Below are 8,090 nucleotides of genomic sequence, written 5' to 3' on the forward strand. Positions count from 1 at the left end.
CCACATGGATCAGGTGGGTTCTTGCCTTTCCCCACCAGGATCTCTCAAGTCAGTTACCATTTGCCCGTTGTCTTCACAACCTGCAACATTGTGTTGCCATTATCACTTGTTCTCTATCATTTTAACAGCTGATTACCGTAGTTTTAAAGATTACCGTAGTTTTTGGAGGGAGTGGGGGTCCTTGAGAAAAAAATTAAATGTAGGTTTAATCCATCATCTTTATGAATATTTGGATATTAAATTTAATAAAACTATTTACAGTTTACAACCACAGGAAGCAATTCCAACTCAAGACCTGAGGAGGCAAGGGGAGAGAGGTCAGGGGAAACGCTAGGACTGCCTTCTGACCAGGATGGTGGCTGTACGTAGAAGCGGAAGAGCTCGGCAGCTACTGTACCTCTTGGCAGACATAGGGGAACAAAATACGTGAAAGGAAAATGAATAGCTTAACCCTTCTCCTGCCCTCTGATCTCTTGCTGGTGCCTCCCATTGGCCGAACTTACCAAAGTTTCCCTGGTTAAGAAGCAGCGCAAGACAGGTGGAGAGTCGATTTAAAGGAATAAGTGATAAAAACTTAGAACGGCCAGATCTCTGAAATAAGAGATAACTTCTGTATTTGAAAAGAGAATTCTGCATGATTTTATATATATGCCTTGAGAACCAGAAAGAATAGTTTGAAAAATTAACAATGGAGTCTAGGAAAATGGTTCAATGTTAACAGTACATGAAAATTTGTAGATTCTGGACAACTAACTGTAGTCAGAAAAGATACCAAGAAAAATATCCCATTCTCAGTAACAGCCTTAGTCTCTGAGGAACAGGACCAGAGTGAAGAAACTGCCATACTATTGAGATTGAGAAAAGTTGAACAATAGGAGCGGCAACATAATTTTATTATAAATATGACTTATAAACACTAATTAAACTTGTTTTCATATTCCCATCATGCTTGGCATTTAGAATGTGATCACTACAAATTTGTTGAATGATAAATGAGTGAATAAAAAAACTTTCACCTAACTATGTATGTGTCTTCAACTAGAGGTCTGTCCATGATACTTCTGTCCACCAGGAGTCAGGCTTCAGCTGTGACAGATGAGCCCATGTTTCAGTACTTCCTCCCAGCTCCCCTGGGACTGGGACGGGTGCGCTCACTGTTTAATAGCCTCATACACTAATAAACGGGTTTTAAAAGAACTTATTTGTCTGATTATAAAAGTAGCCAGGGATCATTGCAAAAAAGATACAGGAGGAGAGACAACAGCAGCAAACAAACAAAAAAACATATACAGGCACAGAGAAAAAATTGTAAAAATCAACTTTAATCTTTGCTCAGGGATAATTGGTGTTAACATTTTAGTAGACGCCCTCTGGGTATTTTCCAGTATGTATATGTGTGTGTGTGTTTGCGCACATGTCTGAGAACTGGGAACATACACCATCTGCTCTACAGCTTGCTTTTTCTCACCTCACCGTATGATTTTTCACATCCCTAAATTAGTCTCTTAGCATCTAACTTTTCAGGGCTGCCCACAGAGCCCCCGGGGGCCACACATGCCTTGTGCCGCACGACACCAGCTGTACCATCCACACAGGCTGTGACACAGTGGGCACCTCAGAATGGGGATCTAACAACCACCAGAGAAACCTATTCTCTGGGCCTCGAGCCACTTCCTTGGTGTCCCTTGCCAGCCCTGGACTGTCTGTCCCGGGGCCTTCCCTGGACTTCAGCACGTTCCTTCCCCTGTGCCCCGGGCTGTGCGGTCCGGTGAGGAGGGAAGGAAGGAAGGCAACCATCTGATCCCGCGCCCTCAGCCCCTCCTGCCTAGTGCTTGCAATCCTGCCGCGCTGTTTCTCTGCTCTCGGTGTGAAAACAAGTCCATAGTCTGAGCCCGACCTCCTCCCCAGCTCCACTTCCCCCACAGTCCTGCCCCAGTATCCCCCACCCTGCATCTCCACCAGCAACACAGGGTGAAGAGCGTGGCCCAGAGTCCTGTCTGCTTGGGTTCGAATTCTACCCGGGGCCACTTCTCCACTCTGTGACCTGAGTTTTCATCCTTTTCACTTTTCTCCTCTATAAAATAGGGATGCAAATATTACCTAATTAGGGCGGGGATCACCTGATTTAAACAACATATTGCTGAGAGCAATGGTGGGTGTCACAAAGAGCTAGATAGGAGCGTCACTCATTCTGATCTCAGCTGATACATCGCTGTCTTTGGAAGGCCCTTAGATCCTACAGGTGAGTGAGGTCTAGGAGATGCTCCCACTGCCCAGGAACTTTCACCTGTCGCTCTGTGGGCACTTGTGCTTTTCCAGGGCTGCCACGGGCCAGCTGGACATTGCTCTGTTCCTCTGGGCGTGCCACGTGAGCGACTGGGCCCAGGCCACTGGCATCCTCTTCCATTTCCTTCCCTGAGGGGCCCGCACTCAGCTAGGGAGACTAGCCCAGGGGCAGTGCAGGGTTGCAGTCTTCCAAGGACACTTGACACTTATTTTTGGCTGGTGTCAATAATTGCAAACATGTGTACTGACTGCTATGTGTTGGACACTATTCCAAGTGTTTTTATGTTTATGATCTCAATTTCCAAAATAACTATCTGAACCATTATTGTTATTGCATCTATTTTAAATATAGAAGGGGACATTGTGCTGGGGGTTGGGTGGGGGGGGCTGTGTAGCTCAGTCAGTTAAGAATCTGCCTTCAGTTCAGGTCATGATGCCACGCTCCTGGGATGGAGCCCCACATCAGGCTCCCTGCTCAGCGGGGAGTCTGCTCCCCCTGACCCTCCTCCTTCTCATGCTCCCTCTCCCTTGCAAATAAAAATGAAATCAGAAAGGAAGGGAAGGGAAGAGAGGAAAGGAAGGAAGGAAGGAAGGAAGGAAGGAAGGAAGGAAGGAAAAGAGGACTTTGGGTGCTTAAGTGACAGTCCCAGAGTGACAGATCTAGGCTTGGAACCCATGTGGTCTGGCCAGCTTCTCGACTCTTGTGTGCCTCAGAAGAGCCATTTGCTGTTCTTGTTTAAACCCTAGAATTTCTAATTCCGTCCGTCTGCGATGAGCCCTAAGATTTGTTTCTAATGAGCAGCTGTCGCTGCTGGTCTGTGCTGGCCACACTTGGCCAGTCACCTCACCATGCCACATTCCCAGCCATCAAGACTCTAGAAAGAGGGTTTTCAATGGCAAACACACTTTTTTCAGACTGAGGGTAAAATTGCCATGTTTGTCTTCCCTCAACCTATACCCATTTATCTTGACTTTGTTGCTCTAGTCAGTGCCTTACGAAGCCACGAGGCCTATCCAAAGTCCCCATGCCAACTGGGCCCACCTCCCTTCCCACTTTTGCCTCAGCTCCTTCATATAGCCGGCGTGGCTGGGTGAAGTCCTCCACACTTGAAATTGGCACGTGAGTGGGGAAACAGGGCTGCTGGGCGTCCTGCCAACCTGGCAGCCCAGGGGCAGGGCAGCTGAAATCCAGAGGAAAGGGCCTCCGATTCCGATTCTCAGGGAGGTGCCACATGGGCTGGGGAGACTCTTGAGGGAAGATGGATTTGGGAGCAAGATGATTGCTGTGTTTCTTGCCTATCTTGATAAACTTTGAGCTTCTACACGTTTTTTTTTTTTCCGTGACTTGGCTCCTTCCTGAGGAACGAGATGTATGGACTTGATCTTGTAGCCAGGAGGTTCCCTACTCAGCCGGGCACCTCCTCACTATTACAATGAGCTGAAACAGTTATTGTGATAAGAGAGTCTCTCGTTGGGCCAAGAGCATGGAGATAGAACTGAGCACGGATATAGGAAGTGAGCACAGGCGGATGGGGCCTTGTGCCTCAGGTGGGGTTGTGCCCCTGGTTAAAAGCAGCTCTGAGGAAACCAGCATCCATGGGGCCATCTGCTTGGGCAACCTGCAAACTCACAGGGCTGGTGTTGCTTTACTGTGAGTGGAAGTTATGTAACCGGCAGCCTACAATCACACAATTATTTTCCAAAGCGGCTAGCCTTTGAGTTGGAATTGTAGATCTCTTCCATTAATATTTTTGAAATCTTGCCCCAAGAGCCATCAAAAACATGAAGTCCTCGCTAAACCAACCAGTGAGAATCCACTGCTCCTCCCTCCGCTTACATCACACCCGCCCACCAACACTGCCTACAGTCTGTCTTTTGGGTGGTGGATGAAAAGCCTGCTGAGGGCAGTCACAGCGCTGGTCGTGTTAGCCTCACATCTGGCTGGTTCCTAGCAGGCTTTTGCCAAGCATCTGTTTCATTGACTTTCTTGCTAGAGAAGATGGTGATATCCAAGAGGAGGCATCTTCCCGTCACCAAGGGTGCGGGTATGAACTTGTCCTAGCTCAGGGCAATGCATCTGGCTTTCTGGGCTTGTGTAAATGCCTGGGAGGGATGGTGTCCTTTAGGATAAGGTATGAATTTTCCATTTCTGCACTAAAAACAGAGTCCATGTGCCTTTTGCAATATCTTTATTGAAGGAATAACCTGTTTGCAAAGTCGGTGTTCTTGACCTTTCTGTGACGTCTTAGTGGGGCAGAATAAAACTATAAAACTAACACAATTGAGGTGGTAATTCATAAAACACATTTGGACGACTTCTGGAATCACAGAATATCAATCAGCCTCTCTAAACCTCTGTCTCCTTATCTCTGGAAGGAGGGTAGGTTATAATAATCTCTAAAAACTCAGGCAGTTTGCAGATACATGCTTGTTATCCACATCATAAAACCACTTAAAGTCCCTCTTTTGCTGATGAGTCCCTCAAAGTGTACATTTTAGATCTTTCTAGAATTCTTCAATGGCAGGCAAATGATTTGGAGACAGAGCCATTGTCCAGTCTCTGGCAAGTCACATGCATTCTTTGGGCCTCTGTTTTCTCAGCTTTAGAGTGAGCATAACAGTGGCTGCTGTGCTCATTTTGACTTTGGACAATTCTTACACAAGACATTAAGACAACACAGTTCACGTGGGTACTTTATCAACTGTCAATAAAGTCTAAAATTGAGGGACTATTTTTTTTTGTCCACTTATAGATGAAAGTGTTAAGAAATATTAGCAAGTTTCAGAGATCTATTGCCATGAGAGAGTTTTTTCACCAGCATGCTTAATACACAGGAATGGAAGGAACTCCAGAAAACTGATAAATATGCCCCCACTCCCAACTCCTGGGCTCCTTGTCAGTCACCCTGCGGTCTCAACCACTTCCTCTCCCCTAACGGCCCTGAGCAGCCACAGGGAGGAATGAATTTCTGTTCTTCTCCATCCTTGTCTCCCTTGGCAACATGAGCGGAATCTCTCCTTGCCCATCTGCCTCCACCTTCCCTTTCCCAGAATCAGAACCTGGTGATGGTGTGGAACTCAGGAAGATGAGACCTGAGCATCGTATCAGGACCCTCTCTTCTAGTTTCTCTTGTCCTACGAGTGTCCCAGCAGCACAGGGGGCAGAACAGCTGTTGTTACAACATCTGATGTTTAGGAAATCTTTACCAACATTTTCCCAAGTCATGCTTGAACTGGGAGTGCCATCTGACTCTGGGGTGGATGACGAGTCTTGTAGGATTCTGCGGGACAACGAGCATTGTCTTCTTAGCGCTACTCAAAATGGGGTTCCCTGAACTCAGCAGCAGCCCCACAAACATGCGAGAAATTTAGGGTGTGAGCAGAAAGGCTAAGGTCCAGGAGTCTGTGTTTTAACAAAATCTCAACTAATTTTTGTGCCCGCTAAATTTTAAGAAACAATGTTCTAAGTTATTCTCAGAGACTTTGGTCCCATAATACTAGAGAAAGGGACTGTGACTTAGAACAGTCAGGTAATATCAAATAGCCAATCAGGTTCTCCAAATTCTTCTCTAATTTCTCAGGAACCTCCAGGGGACTTCCCTTTTCAGTCTACCTAGAACCCAGAGGTCTTGCTCGCTTTCCCACAGTTCCGGAAAGCATGCAGGGCTGCCCTGGAAGCCCTCAGGGCAGGGAGAAGGAGAGGACAGATGGCTCCACCGCCCACCCACACCCACCCCCAGTCACCGGCCGCAAACCTGGCAGATCCTCTCTCGTCTCATCCCTCCTTTTCCACAACCTCAAATCTCTTCCAGGAAGGATATGTCTGGGCCACACCAAGGCTGGATGTCCCTCAACAGTAAGAACCTCACTCAGATGTTGGTATGTCTAGAGCTCGCCCTATTACTTACTGTGGCCCACCCATTCCTTCTAGATTTGGGGGAAAGACACCAGCAGGCCCAGGCAGAGGAAAGAACCATATGGGACAGCGCCCGTGCCGGCCCCATGAGGCTGGCATGGGGCTGGCTGTGTCTGCAGGACCGAGCACCAGAGGGAGCCCAGCTGGAGCCATTAGTGGTATCTGTGAATTGAGAAAATGTCCCTGTGAGGAGAAAAAAGGAGGTGAGAGGAGGCAGGCCAGGTGTGACTCTCGGGCCCTAAGGCCCAGAAGCTCAACACTCGACCCAGTCCGGCAACTTTGCAGACATGGTTTAACCTGGCCCCCTTCATGCACAAGCACATTCTCTAGGTCACAGAAGCCCCCCGAAGCTCCCTATGCTGGTGAGGGTGGGAGAGAAGGGATTGGCCCCCAGTGACGGAGTGAGCCAAAACACGTCCCTGGAACCGCATGTTAGAACCAAGAATGAATGTGTCCTCAGCTCTTCCCGTCCATCCTCTGCCCTCCCCACCCCAAGCAGCCAGCAGGGAAGTTCCCACAAGCAGCACCCTCCACGGCTCGGTCCCTAGTGCCCAGCGCCCCTGGAGGCCTCCAGGGGACAATCTATACCCGAGGGAGCAGGGAGGGTTCGCTCAGATTTACACAAAGAAGCCATCCACTTGAACCCACGGCGCACATTCCAGTCATCACTCAATTTTATCAAAGGCAGGATGTCCTCTTCTGATCCTTCCCGTGTTGCTGCAGGCAATTCTGGGAGAAGTGGAGGGACCTGTGTTTCCTTTAAAATCAGATTCCAGGGGCAGCTGGGTGGCTCAGTCGGTTAAGTGGCCAGCTCTTGATTTCTGCTCATGTCATGGTCTCAGGGTCCTGGGATCAAGCCCTGGGTTGGGCTCTGTGCTCAGCAGGGAGCCTGCTTCAGAATTCTCTCTTTCTCTGTCTCTCTCTCTCTCCCAAAAGTAAATAAATAAATCTTATTTAAAAAATCAGATTCCACTGTGGTTTCAAGTCTCACTTTCTTCAAAGGAACCCCTCCTCTGCATCTAAATTTGTTTAAATATCCTCGTTCAGCTTTTCAGCATCAGAAAGATACTTTTAAATAGATATTTGTAAATCTGTAAGGATACACTTGTGATATAGTGCGTAAGTAAATAATATTTTGAATATAAAATCCTGGATTGGCTTTTAATCCTTGAGTGTAAGGAGTTACAGTATGGATAGCTACCGCCTAATTTCCAACCATGTGCCCCCTCTCCCTAGCGGTGCCCAGAAGACACTGGCAGAGGTTTTCTTGGGCAGTGACGGGGGACACCTAGAATCTTGTGTGTACAGACCAGCCATCGCTTTCTTTGGGGACATTCTGCTCCTCTGCTTGGAGCATGTGTCATGAAGAGAGGTTACGGCTTCCACACCCGCCCCGGCCCAGGAGCCAAGCTCCGTGCACTTGGCTTCACTGGGTGCCCGACTTTCAGGGCCTGACCGCCAGACCCCGGTTCTGCTCAGAGACCAGAGAGGTGAGTCCCCGTTTTTCCTCGGCCATGACACTCAGAGATGTGAAAATGGGCTTCCTGCTTTATGAAGAAATTCAGTATGAGGAAATCAGAATGACACATGGAAAGACAGGAAAAGGGACAAGCCCAGAGCCTTGGAAGCCCCGTTGAGTATGTTCCTGAGGGCAGCCACACCTCTGTCATTTCTGGGGTTGAAACTGCCAATAATCCCCACTTTCTCTCGTTTTCATCCGGTTCAGGTTGCGCTTCTATAACCTGGTGACTCATGGACACCTTGGGCTCAAGAGCTGGGCTGGGGAGGAGGTACTGAGGAGCGGAGGCCTTACTCAGCTGTGACTCAGTCGCTGTCAGAAGGCAGTGGGTGACGGGTAGGTCGAGGGCGGCTCTCGAAATCTCACACC

This window comes from Mustela putorius, unplaced genomic scaffold (assembly GCF_011764305.1).
Source record: "Mustela putorius furo isolate JIRA1106 unplaced genomic scaffold, ASM1176430v1.1 tig00003870_pilon_pilon_pilon, whole genome shotgun sequence".
Lineage (NCBI taxonomy): Eukaryota > Metazoa > Chordata > Mammalia > Carnivora > Mustelidae > Mustela > Mustela putorius.